Source organism: Petromyzon marinus, unplaced genomic scaffold, assembly GCF_048934315.1.
Source record: "Petromyzon marinus isolate PM22_M1 ecotype Great Lakes invasive population unplaced genomic scaffold, UKy_Petmar_22M1.pri1.0 PM_G_Scaffold_49, whole genome shotgun sequence".
Taxonomy (NCBI): domain Eukaryota; kingdom Metazoa; phylum Chordata; class Hyperoartia; order Petromyzontiformes; family Petromyzontidae; genus Petromyzon; species Petromyzon marinus.
Window position 1 is genome coordinate 894,086 of NW_027423001.1, and position 12,926 is coordinate 907,011.

Consider the following 12,926-nt stretch of genomic DNA (forward strand, 5'->3'; position numbering starts at 1 on the left):
TCACGGCTCGTGCCGCGCGGCCCCCCCGTGCCGCGAGGCGGAGCGCGTGGGCAGCGCAGCGCAGTACCAGAAGCCCAACCGGGGTTAATTCTCACAGGAGGCAGGGGATTAATTGTGTATGTCTGTGGATGTCTGTACGCATGTATCTGAACACCCGGATAAAATGGGAGGGGTGGGGCTGGGTGGAGAGGGGTGGGAAGTGGCTGGGTGGGGAGGGTGGGGCTGGGTGGGGGGTGGGAGGGGTGGGGCTGGGTGGGGAGGGGCTGGATGGAGAGGGTGGGGAGGGGCTGGGTGGGGAGGGTGGGGCTGGGTGGGGGTGGGAGGGGTGGGGCTGGGTGGGGAGGGGCTGGTCACCCCGTGGTGCCCTTTTAAAACTCAACGTTTAACCTACTCACGCCGGCTTGTGCCCGCCCTCACAGACGGGCATATTTGCTGAATGCACCACGTGGTGCCGCCGTTGACCCTGGCCATTGACCGAGCAACCCAACGTTCCTACCAGCTCCCTCCGCAGGAATGTGTTTCAACAAAGTGCGATCACCACGCGTGTGCATCCACTAAAAAGCGCCATTGTCAAGCCACGCGCAAGCTTCAGCGCTTTGAATTTAAAGACGTCACACGAGACGGGGGGGGGGGGTGTGAGCCAGCAACCACGCCTGGCCGCCTTTGTCTCTCCCCCCCTCCCCCCCCCCAACCCCAGAGGGACCGGTTACGTCTTTGATGGTGTTGGGTAGGGTGCATCCGTGAGCGGGAATCGAACTCGGGTGTCTGTCGGGCGCCTCTCTTCGGATGTGTTTGGCCGTGAATTGTTTTGTACTTTGTTTTGGCTGCGCGCGAGTCTATGGGTCTCTGTGTGAGTCTGTGTGAGTCTGTGATTCTGTCTCTCCGTGTGAGTTGATGGCTCTGTGAGTGTGTGGCTCTCTGTGTGAGTCGATGGCTCTCCGTGTGAGTCTGTCTTTGATTCTGTGGCTCTCCGTGTGAGTCTATGGCTATGAGTCTGTGGCTCTCTGTGTGAGTCGATGGCTCTGTCATTGTGGCTCTCTGCGTGAGTCGATGGCTCTCTGTGTGAGTCGATGGCTCTGTGTGAGTCTATGGCTCTGCGTCTGTGGCTCTCTGTGTGAGTCGATGGCTCTCTGTGTGAGTCGATGGCTCTGTGAGTCTGTGGCTCTGTGAGTCAATGGCTCTCCGTGTGAGTCTATGTCTCTGATTCTGTGGCTCTCCGTGTGAGTCTGTCTCTGTGATTCTGTGGCTCTCCGTGTGAGTCTATGGCTCTGAGTCTGTGGCTGTGTGAGTCGATGGCTCTCCGTGTGAGTCTATTTCTCTGATTCTGTGGCTCTCCGTGTGAGTCGATGGCTCTGTGATTCTGTGGATCTCTGTGTGAGTCGATGGCTCTCCGTGTGAGTCTATGTCTCTGATTCTGTGACTTTACTGAAAAAAACAGAGAATATGAATAAGCGGTAAGGCTCTGTGTGAACGGACAGAAGTAAGAACATCACAAAACAATGACGTGAACAATTATCGACGGATCCTACTAATGTAGTGTCGTAGTGTATAGTGTAGTGTATAGTGTGTAGTGTAGTGTATAGTGTAGTGTATATAGTGTGGTGTAGTATATAGTGTATAGTGCAGTATATAGTGTAGTATATATTGTGTAGTGTAGTGTATAGTGTAGTATATATAGTGTAGTATATATAGTGTGTAGTGTAGTGTATAGTATAGTGTGTACTGTATAGTGTAGTGTATAGTGTAGTATATATAGTGTAGTGTATAGTGCAGTGTAGTATAGTGTAGTATATATAGTGTATAGTAGTGTATAGTGTAGTATATATAGTGTGTAGTGTAGTGTATAGTGTAGTATATATAGTGTGTAGTGTATAGTATAGTGTAGTATATATAGTGTGTAGTGTATAGTGCGTAGTGTAGTATATATATATAGTGTAGTATATAGTGTAGTGTATAGTGTAGTATACATAGTGTAGTATATATAGTGTGTAGTGTAGTGTATAGTGTAGTGTATAGTGTAGTATACATAGTGTAGTATATATAGTGTGTAGTGTAGTGTATAGTGTAGTGTAGTACACTAGTACAGCACACTGGTGGGTTGGCAAGCCAAGCAACAACATTTGCACTCTGGATACCGTGACATTTCGCCAGTAATCACAACAACCAGCTTCATCAGGCGACAGCCACATTTGTACATTGATTTATTTACACAATCTAACCCGGATGATATCGGTTCGCCGAAAACCAACAGCGTCAAACTATGAAAGTACCGCGGCATCGCGGGAGCGGCCGATGAAACTGGCCGGGTTTGGGAAGAAATAAAAAACCGAGACGCTGACGGGGCGCACGAAGGCTCACGGCGTTGTACGCGCCATCGTGACGCCGCTTGTCGCCCCGATAAAACAATAATACAAACCGCCGGCCGGCACGTGCGGAACTCCCTCTCCGTGCCGGACGTCGTGATGGACCGTGCCGATGTCGCCGCTCGTTGACCCCCGGCCACGCGAGGGCGAATTTAAATTCTCCCCCCACCCCCCTCCCCCTGGCTCCCTGGCACGACGCCCAGTCGCCTCCCGTCCAGCGGCACACCACAAGCTGGGAGAAAGCGCTGGGAGGTGAGAGACCGTCGCGAGTCTAAAATAAAATAACAAAAAACTGCGTCCAGTAACAGAGAGAGCTCTTCGTGTGGTGAGTCTATGGGTCTCTGTGTGGTGAGTCTGTGGGTCTCTGTGTGGTGAGTCTGTGGGTATTATTTTGGCAATCGTCATCAGGAGGAGAAACGAGGGGGAAGAAAGCTGCTGAGCAGGCAGCAGGCTGTTTTAAAGTTGGGTGTAGCCCAAGGGTCATAAACAAAGTGGGCACAACTTTACCGAAAGACCCAAAGAAAATAAATTCCTGCAGTCACGAAAGCTTTAGGTCGAGTCTAACTGTGTCTCTGTATATGCACTACACTATACACTACACTATACACTACACTATACACTACTATACACTACACTATACACTACACACTACACTACACTATACACTACACACTTCACTATATACTACACTATACACTACACTACTTTATACTACACTATACACTACACTACTATACACTACACTATACACTTCCTCACTACTATACACTACACTATACACTACTATACACTACACTACTATACACTACACTACTATACATTACACTACTATATACTACACTATACACTACACTACTATAGACTACACTATACACTACACACTACTATACACTACACTATACACTCCTATACACTACACTATACACTGCACTATACACTACACTATACACTGCACTATACACTACACTATACACTACTATATACTACACTATACACTACTACACTATACACTACACTATACACTACACTATACACTGCTACACTACACTACACACTACACTATACACTACACCTCACACTATACACTAGTATACACTACACTATACACTACACACTACTATACACACTATACACTATTATACACTACACTACTATACACTACATTATACACTGCACTATACACGACACTATACACTACACTATACACTACACTATACACTACACTACTATACACTACACACTACACTACACAATACACTACACTATACACTACACACTACACTACACTATACACTACACTACACACTAAACTACACTATACACTACACTACACACTACACTATACACTACACTATACACTACACTATACACTACACACTACACCATACACTATACACTACACTATTATACACAACACTATACACTACACTATACACTACACTACACACTACTACACACTACACTATACACTACACTACAACATACACTACACTATTATACACTATACATTACACTATACACTACATTATACACTACACTATACACTACACTACACAATATACTACACTATACACTACACTATACACTACACCTCACACTATACACCCGTATACACTACACTATACACTACTATACACTACACTACTATACACTGCACTATACACTACACTACTATATACTACACTACACACTATACACTACACTATACACTACACTACTATACACTACACTATACTATACACTATACACTACACTACACACTACACTATACACTACACTATACACTACACTACACACTACACTACACTACACACTACACTATACACTACACTACACACTACACCATACACTATACACTACACTATACACTACACCATACACTATACATTACACTATTATACACTACACTATACACTACTACACACTACACTATACACTACACTACACACTACACTACACACTACACTATACACTATACACTACACTATTATACACTATACACTACACACTACACCTCACACTATACACTACTATACACTACACTACTATACACTACACTATACACTACACTATACACTGCACTACTATACACTACACTACTATACACTACACTATACACTACACTACACACTACACACACCATACACTACACTATACACTACTACACACTACACTACACTATACACTACACTATACACTACACTACACTCACGTAGCCACGGTCACCCTCCGCGTTTCTCCGCGGTGCCTTGGGGAGCGTGGGGGGATCCTCCCTGCACGCATGTGGGTAGTGGGGGGGTTAGTGGGGGGTTAGTGGGGGGGTGGTGGGGGGTAGTAGGGGGGTGGTGGGGGGGTAGTGGGGGGGTAGTGGGGGGGTAGCGGGGGGGGTGGTGGGGGGGGGGGGACAGCGGCAGGTCGTCACACAGACGACCCCGCGGGCACCGTCCACGTCCGCTGACGCTGACGGCGGTGGCGGTAGAGCAGCAGCAGCAGCAGCAGCGTGGCCACCAGGGCGAGGGACACGGCGAGGATCGCGGCCGGAGCGGCCCAGCTGGCCCGGCCCGCTGCCGCCGCCGCCTTCTCTGCGTGGCCAAACAACGATCCCCCGCGTGGCGTCAGCGTGCCGCCGTAGCACGACGACGACGACCGTCGCGACGGCAACCGCCGCAATGACGACACGCGCCAGGCTAGGTGCGCTTTGAGGCGTTGCGGGTTAAGGGAGTGAGATGAAGGGACAGATGGAGACAAAGAATCACCCATAAAGGCCCTGGCGGACTGTCGGGGCGGGTGCCGTTAGCGAGTATCAGCAGCTGTGAAGGCCGTGATTGTGACAAACGAGGAGATGGGTGGCCAGAACAGGGACACACAACAACAACAACCGCCATTCGCCACTAAGTGGCGGTGACGTCACCACGACGCTTGTGCCAGGCTATGTGCACCCTGAGGCCACGTGAAGTGTCGAACGCCCGTTGGCAGGAGGTCACGGGGCAGACCCAGGTGCCACGGGTCGACTGACTGAGATGACTGTGCCCCCTACTGTGCCAACCTGCTGTGCTTTAGCCACCCGGCGCTCCGCTCGTTGTTCTGAGCGTCGCTCCTCCGCCCTCCGTTGTTGTTGCAGGGCGACTGCCTCCAACTGCCCAGTAGCATCCTTCACGAGCCTCCTCCACAGAGGCCGATCTTGACACCGCTGGTACCAGTCATCGGCAAGTCCACTCAGCTCCACGTCCTCCTGTACCACATCACTCCATCTCTTCTCTAGCCCGTGCCGCGCCCACTTAGCCCCCTCAATCCGGCCAAACAAAAGCTGTTTCGGCATGCGGTGGCTGGGCATGCGAGCTACATGACCCAGCCATCGCAGCCTTGCCGGCCGGAGGAGCTCACCGATGTGACCCTGCCCAGATCTTTCAAGGATTTGTGAGCTCCTCACACAATCCAGTCTGGTTAAACCCAGGATGGATCGTAGGCAGGCCAGCCTAAATGTTTCTAACCAGCGAAGATGTTCCATTAGGGGGGTCCACGTTTCGCAAGCGTAGAGAAGGGAGGGAATGACCGTGGCTGAGAAGACCTGAAGCTTAGTGCGGAGCGACAGACCAGGTAGCTTCCACACAGCGTTACGCAACCGATGAAAAGATATTGCCGCTCGACTGATTCGGAGTGAGACCTCTGCTGTTAAACTGGAGCCGGTCATAAGCACACTGCCCAGGCATGGGAAACTCTCCACTCTCTCCACAACTGCCCCATCACCGATTGGGAGTTGTGGGGGTGGAGTGTCCGATGGTACAAAATACCCAGGCAGGTGCTTAGTTTTGGTGGGGCTGATGGTAAGGCCCCACCTCTTAGTGGCACGCTCCAGTCTCAGCAGCAGCGTCTCCAACTCCTCCTCTGAAGGTGCAGCTATTACCAAATCATCAGCATACATAACGTGGTTGAGCAATAGGGAGCCATCCCTTGACCGCACCCTGGCGTCGATCAGCCTCCCATTATATCTGTACCATATGGAGATTCCCCCGGTACAGCTATTGAAGGCTTCACGAACTACGTGGTCAAAATAGATGTTAAATAATGTGGGAGCCATAGGATATCCCTGTCGCACCCCAAGGTTAACAGGGAATGGCTCTGACTCCCGGCCACGTAGTTTTACCCGGGCCCGCTCACCATCATGAAGGTCCTTAATGATCGTGAGCAGAGGGTCAGGTACTCCAAAAGCACGAAGAACAACCCAGAGTCCAGGCCTACTGATGGTATCATAGGCCTTGACCAGGTCAATAAAGCAGAGATGTAGGTATTGTTGGAATTCCCTACACGTCTGCTGTAGCAGACGGACAGAAAATATGGCATCTGTGCAGGACCGCCCTTTCCTGAAACCGCATTGGGGCTCCACAAGCCTCTCCTCAGCGTGCCTGGCAAGGTGATGTTGAATAATCCTTGCCAGGACCTTTCCCGGCACACTGAGGAGTGAGATGCCCCTGTAGTTGTTACAGTCTGTGCGGTCCCCCTTCTTAAAAGGGGGGACCAACAGGGCATCCTTCCAATCCTGCGGAACCCGTCTAGTGGTACAGACTGTTGTCATGATGTCATATAGGGCAGTCTGTGCACAAATGCCGCCCTCCCTCTGCATTTCGCTTGGGAGATCATCTCTGCCCGCTGCCTTTCCTGGTCTCAGACTCCGGATCGCCTTCAGTACTTCCTCAACAGATGGCACCTCAGACAGCCACTCACAGGGGGTGACATCTTCCAATATTTGAGGCACCGCAGCCTCAGCAGGGTCATCCTCACTTTGTGCCACGTTGTTTTCCTGGCAGAGGGATTTTCCCTCCCCCAGGACCTCACAGAAATGCTCAGCAAATCTGCAAACCAGTTCCTGGGGGTCGGAGATTGGGTCACCGTTTTTTCCCCTAATTATGGTAATAGGTGTGGCGCTGCAGATTACTTTTTTGATGCAGGTAAATAGAGATTTGTGATCACGGGCCACTGAGGCAGACTCCATCTCCTCAGCAACCCGCGACAAACACCCATCCTTGCAGCGCCTCACGGCTCTCCGAACCTCCGAACGAAGGCTGCGGTAAGCCTCCTCATTCTCTGACGTGGGATTCTTTAGCCGATGACAGTGGGCCTGTCGCTTTTTCTCAACCATCCTGAACACCTCCTCTGTCAGCCAGGGTCTCTGGGGAGGTCTGGACCGCGTACCCAAAGCAGCCATTGCAGCTGCATGAGTCACAGTCCTAAACCTCGCCCATTTACCCTCGATATCAGGAGGAGTCGGGGACGATGCCAATCCCAGCCGAAAGTGATGATGAAATTCTCGCTTGCAACTTTCATCAGATAACTGAGACCAGGCCACTTTAGGTTGGAATGGGGTCCTGGGTGTACACCCACCACAGGAGTGGAAGAATGGCAGGCACATCTTACAGATGACTAGTCGATGGTCAGAGGGCAGATCAGCTCCACGGTAGGTCCTGGTGTCAAGGACATGGGCTCGCATCCGCTGGTCCATCACTATGTAGTCTAGCAGATGTTCTTGCTTGGACCCGGCATGCATCCATGATAGTGTGGATGCGCCGTGGCCGGAACAGCGTGTTGGTAATTACAAGCCCCTGGGATGCACAAAAATCTAGCAGCCTCCTACCCTTGTTATTGAGCTGATCTGGCCCATGCCCTCCAATCACTCCAGACCAGGTGCCAGTGTCATGACCAACTCGGGCATTGAAGTCACCCAACATGATGACTCTATCCCGAGGGGCCACTTTAGCCAGCACCTGTGACAGGTCATAGAAGGCATCTGACTCATCAGCTTTGCCTGCATCCCTCCACGGATGTTCATCTTCGGTGGGGGCATAAGTAACCACGACCACCATTCCTTGCCTCCGGTTGATGGGAAGGCGAGCCCAAAGTAGCCTGGGACTTACAGCTTCCCACACCTCACCGCCACGCTCCAACGCCCCCTTCATTCTTTTGTTCAAAAGAAGAGCCACACCCTGTTGTTTGGCAGTCTGCTGCTCCGAGTAGAGGACTGTCCACCCCTCATGGTGGCAGGAGCCAGAGCCGGTCCACCGGACCTCCTGAATGCCACACAGATCCAGGCAGTACCGGTCCAGCTCCCGACAGAGGAGTGGCAGCCTCTCCTCCGCAGTGAGCATTCGAACATTCCACGTGGCCACCCGTAGTGGCTTTTCGTTGTTTCTGGAGGAGCTCCGAGGGTAGATATACAATCTCCTGGCTCCGCCAATTGGGGTTTGGCCAGGAGACGTCATAGACGCCTGGCCCCCCGGGGCCTCCGGCACAAGCTTATTAGTCACATATTTCAGTTTTACTCGTGGTTTAGTGGTAATTAATTAAAGGTGGAGGGGTTACCAGCCCCTCGCACCCGTCCAGAGCCCCCGTTTAGCCCCTGTGGTGGACACATATGACATGAGGGGAGGAGCCAATCAAAATTGGACCTCCCCCCACAGCACTGTCCACGACACAGTTGCCCATCTGGCACACGCACACGCACACGGACACGCACACACGCACAACAAAAACCGCCATTCGCCACTAAGTGGCGGTGACGTCACCACGACGCTTGTGCCAGGCTATGTGCACCCTGAGGCCACGTGAAGTGTCGAACGCCCGCTGGCAGGAGGTCAAGGGGCAGACCCAGGTGCCACGGGTCGACTGACTGAGATGACACACGCACACACACACACACATAACACACACGCACGCACTCACACACACACACACGCACACACACACACGCACGCACACACGCACGCACACGCACAGAAATGCATGCACACGCACACGGACACACATACATGCACATGCACACGGACAGACACGCACCAACACACATGCATGCACACACACACACGTACACGGACACACACGCATGCAACATTCAGAGATGCGAACAAACCTGTTCGTGTGTCCAGTTGCCTGTTCGGACCGAAAGGCGTGAGTTCAACCGGCGTGCAACAGACGGCGGTGGTGGCGTTTATATCGGTAGAACGTGAAGATCCAGTGTCATTTACATCTGTAGAATGCGAAGAACCAGTGACATCTACATCTGTAGAACGTGAAGATCCAGTGTCATTTACATCTGTAGAACGTGAAGAACCAGTGGCATCTACATCTGTAGAACGTGTAGAACCAGTGGCATCTACATCTCCAGAAGGTGAAGAACCAGTGGCATCTCCATCTCCAGAAGGTGAAGAACCAGTGGCATCTACATCTGTAGAACGTGAAGAACCAGTGGCATCTACATCTGCAGAATGTGAAGAACCAGTGGGATCTACATCTGTAGAATGTGAAGAACCAGTGGCATCTACATTTGTAGAACGTGAAGAACCAGTGGCATCTACATTTGCAGAACGTGAAGAACCAATGGCATCTACATCTGCAGAATGTGAAGAACCAGTGGCATCTACATCTGCAGAGCGTGAAGAACCAGCGGCATCTACATCTGCTGAACTTGAAGAACCAGTGGCATCTACGTCTGTAGAACGTGAAAAACCGGTGTCATTTACATCTGCAGAGCTTGAAGAACCAGTGGCATCCACATCTGCAGAACGTGAAGAACCAGTGGCATCTACATCTGCAGAGCGTGAGGAACCAGCGGCATCTACATCTGCTGAACGTGAAGAACCAGTGGCATCTACATCTGTAGAACGTGAAGAACCAGTGGTATCTACATCTGTAGAACGTGAAGAATCAGTGGCATCTACATCTGTAGAACGTGTAGTACCAGTGGAATCTACATCTCCAGAAGGTGAAGAACCAGTGGCATCTACATCTCCAGAAGGTGAAGAACCAGTGGCATCTACATCTGTAGAACGTGAAGAACCAGTGGCATCTACATCTGGAGAACGTGAAGAACCAGTGGGATCTACATCTGTAGAACGTGAAGAACCAGTGGCATCTACATTTGTAGAACGTGAAGAACCAGTGGCATCTACGTCTGTAGAACGTGAAGAACCAGTGGCATCTACATTTGCAGAACGTGAAGAACCAATGGCATCTACATCTGCAGAATGTGAAGAACCAGTGGCATCTACATCTGCAGAGCGTGAAGAACCAGCGGCATCTACATCTGCTGAACGTGAAGAACCAGTGACATCTACGTCTGTAGAACGTGAAGAACCAGTGACATTTACATCTGCAGAGCTTGAAGAACCAGTGGCATCTACATCTGCAGAACGTGAATAACCAGTGGCATCTACATCTGCAGAGCGTGAAGAACCAGCGGCATCTACATCTGCTGAACATGAAGAACCAGTGGCATCTACATCTGTAGAACGTGAAGAACGAGTGGAATCTACATCTGTAGAACGTGAAGAATCAGTGGCATCTACATCTGTAGAACGTGTAGAACCAGTGGCATCTACATCTCCAGAAGGTGAAGAACCAGTGGCATCTACATCTCCAGAAAGTGAAGAACCAGTGGCATCTACATCTGTAGAACGTGAAAAACCAGTGGCATCTACATCTGGAGAACGTGAAGAACCAGTGGGATCTACATCTGTAGAACGTGAAGAATCAGTGGTATCTACATCTGCAGAACGTGTAGAACCAGTGGCATCTACATCTCCAGAAGGTGAAGAACCAGTGGCATCTACATCTCCAGAAGGTAAAGAACCAGTGGCATCTACATCTGTAGAACGTGAAGAACCAGTGGCATCTACATCTGGAGAACGTGAAGAACCAGTGGCATCTACATTTGTAGAACGTGAAGAACCAGTGGCATCTACGTCTGTAGAACGTGAAGAACCAGTGGCATCTACATTTGCAGAACGTGAAGAACCAATGGCATCTACATCTGCAGAATGTGAAGAACCAGTGGCATCTACATCTGCAGAGCGTGAAGAACCAGCGGTATCTACATCTGCTGAACGTGAAGAACCAGTGGCATCTACGTCTGTAGAACGTGAAAAACCAGTGTCATTTACATCTGCAGAGCTTGAAGAACCAATGGCATCTACATCTGCAGAGCGTGAAGAACCAGCGGCATCTACATCTGCTGAACATGAAGAACCAGTGGCATCAACATCTGTAGAACTTGAAGAACCAGTGGCATCTACATCTGTAGAACGTGAAGAATCAGTGGCATCTACGTCTGTAGAACGTTAAGAACCAGTGGCATCTACATTTGCAGAACGTGAAGAACCAATGGCATCTACATCTGCAGAACGTGAAGAACCAGTGGCATCTACATCTGCAGAGCGTGAAGAACCAGCGGCATCTACATCTGCTGAACGTGAAGAACCAGTGGCATCTACGTCTGTAGAACGTGAAGAACCAGTGTCATTTACATCTGCAGAGCTTGAAGAAACAGTGGGATCTACATCTGCAGAACGTGAAGAACCAGTGGCATCTACATCTGCAGAGCGTGAAGAACCAGCGGCATCTACATCTGCTGAACGTGAAGAACCAGTGGCATCTACATCTGCAGAAGATAATGAGCTTTGGGTCTCTGTGTGAGTCTACGGGTCTCTGTCTGAGAAGTCTATGGGTGTCTGTGTGAGTAGTCTATGGGTGTCTGTGTGATGAGTCTATGGGTCTCTGTGTGCGTAGTCTATGGGTCTCTGTGTGAATCTATGGGTATCTGTGTGAGTAGTCTATGGGTGTCTGTGTGATGAGTCTATGGGTTTCTGTGTGAGTCTATGGGTGTCTGTGTGAGTAGTCTATGGGTGTCTGTGTGAGCAGTCTATGGGTGTCTGTGTGATGAGTCTATGGGTCTCTGTGTGAGTCTATGGGTCTCTGTGTGAGTAGTCTATGGGTCTCTGTGTGAGTAGTCTATGGGTCTCTGTGTGAGTCTATGGGTTTCTGTGTGAGTTTAAGGGTCTCTGTGTGAGTAGTCTATGGGTCTCTGTGTGAGTCTATGGGTGTCTGTGTGAGTCTATGGGTCTCTGTGTGAGTAGTCTATGGGTGTCTGTGTGAGTCTATGGGGCTCTGTGTGAGTAGTCTATGGATATCTGTGTGAGTCTATGGGTCTCTGTGTGATGAGTCTATGGGTATCTGTGTGAGTAGTCTATGGGTCTCTGTGTGAGTAGTCTATGGGAGTCTGTGTGAGTAGTCTATGGGTCTCTGTGTGAGTAGTCTATGGGTGTCTGTGTGAGTAGTCTATGGGTCTTAGTGTGAGTCTATGGGTCTCTGTGTGATGAGTCTATCGGTCTCTATGTGAGTAGTCTATGGGTCTCTGTGTGAGTAGTCTATGGGTGTCTGTGTGAGTAGTCTATGGGTCTCTGTGTGAGTAGTCTATGGGTCTCTGTGTGAGTCTATGGGTCTCTGTGTGAGTAGTTTTTGGGTGTCTGTGTGATGAGTCTATGGTTCTCTGTGTGAGTCTATGGGTCTCTGTGTGAGTAGTCTATGGGTGTCTGTGTGATGAGTCTATGGGTCTCTGTGTGAGTAGTCTTTGGGTGTCTGTGTGAGTAGTCTATGGGTGTCTGTGTGAGTAGTCTATGGGTCTCTGTGTGATGAGTCTATGGGTCTTTGTGTGAGTAGTCTATGGGTGTCTGGGTGAGTAGTCTATGGGTCTCTGTGTGAGTAGTCTATGGGTATCTGTGTGATGAGTTTATGGGT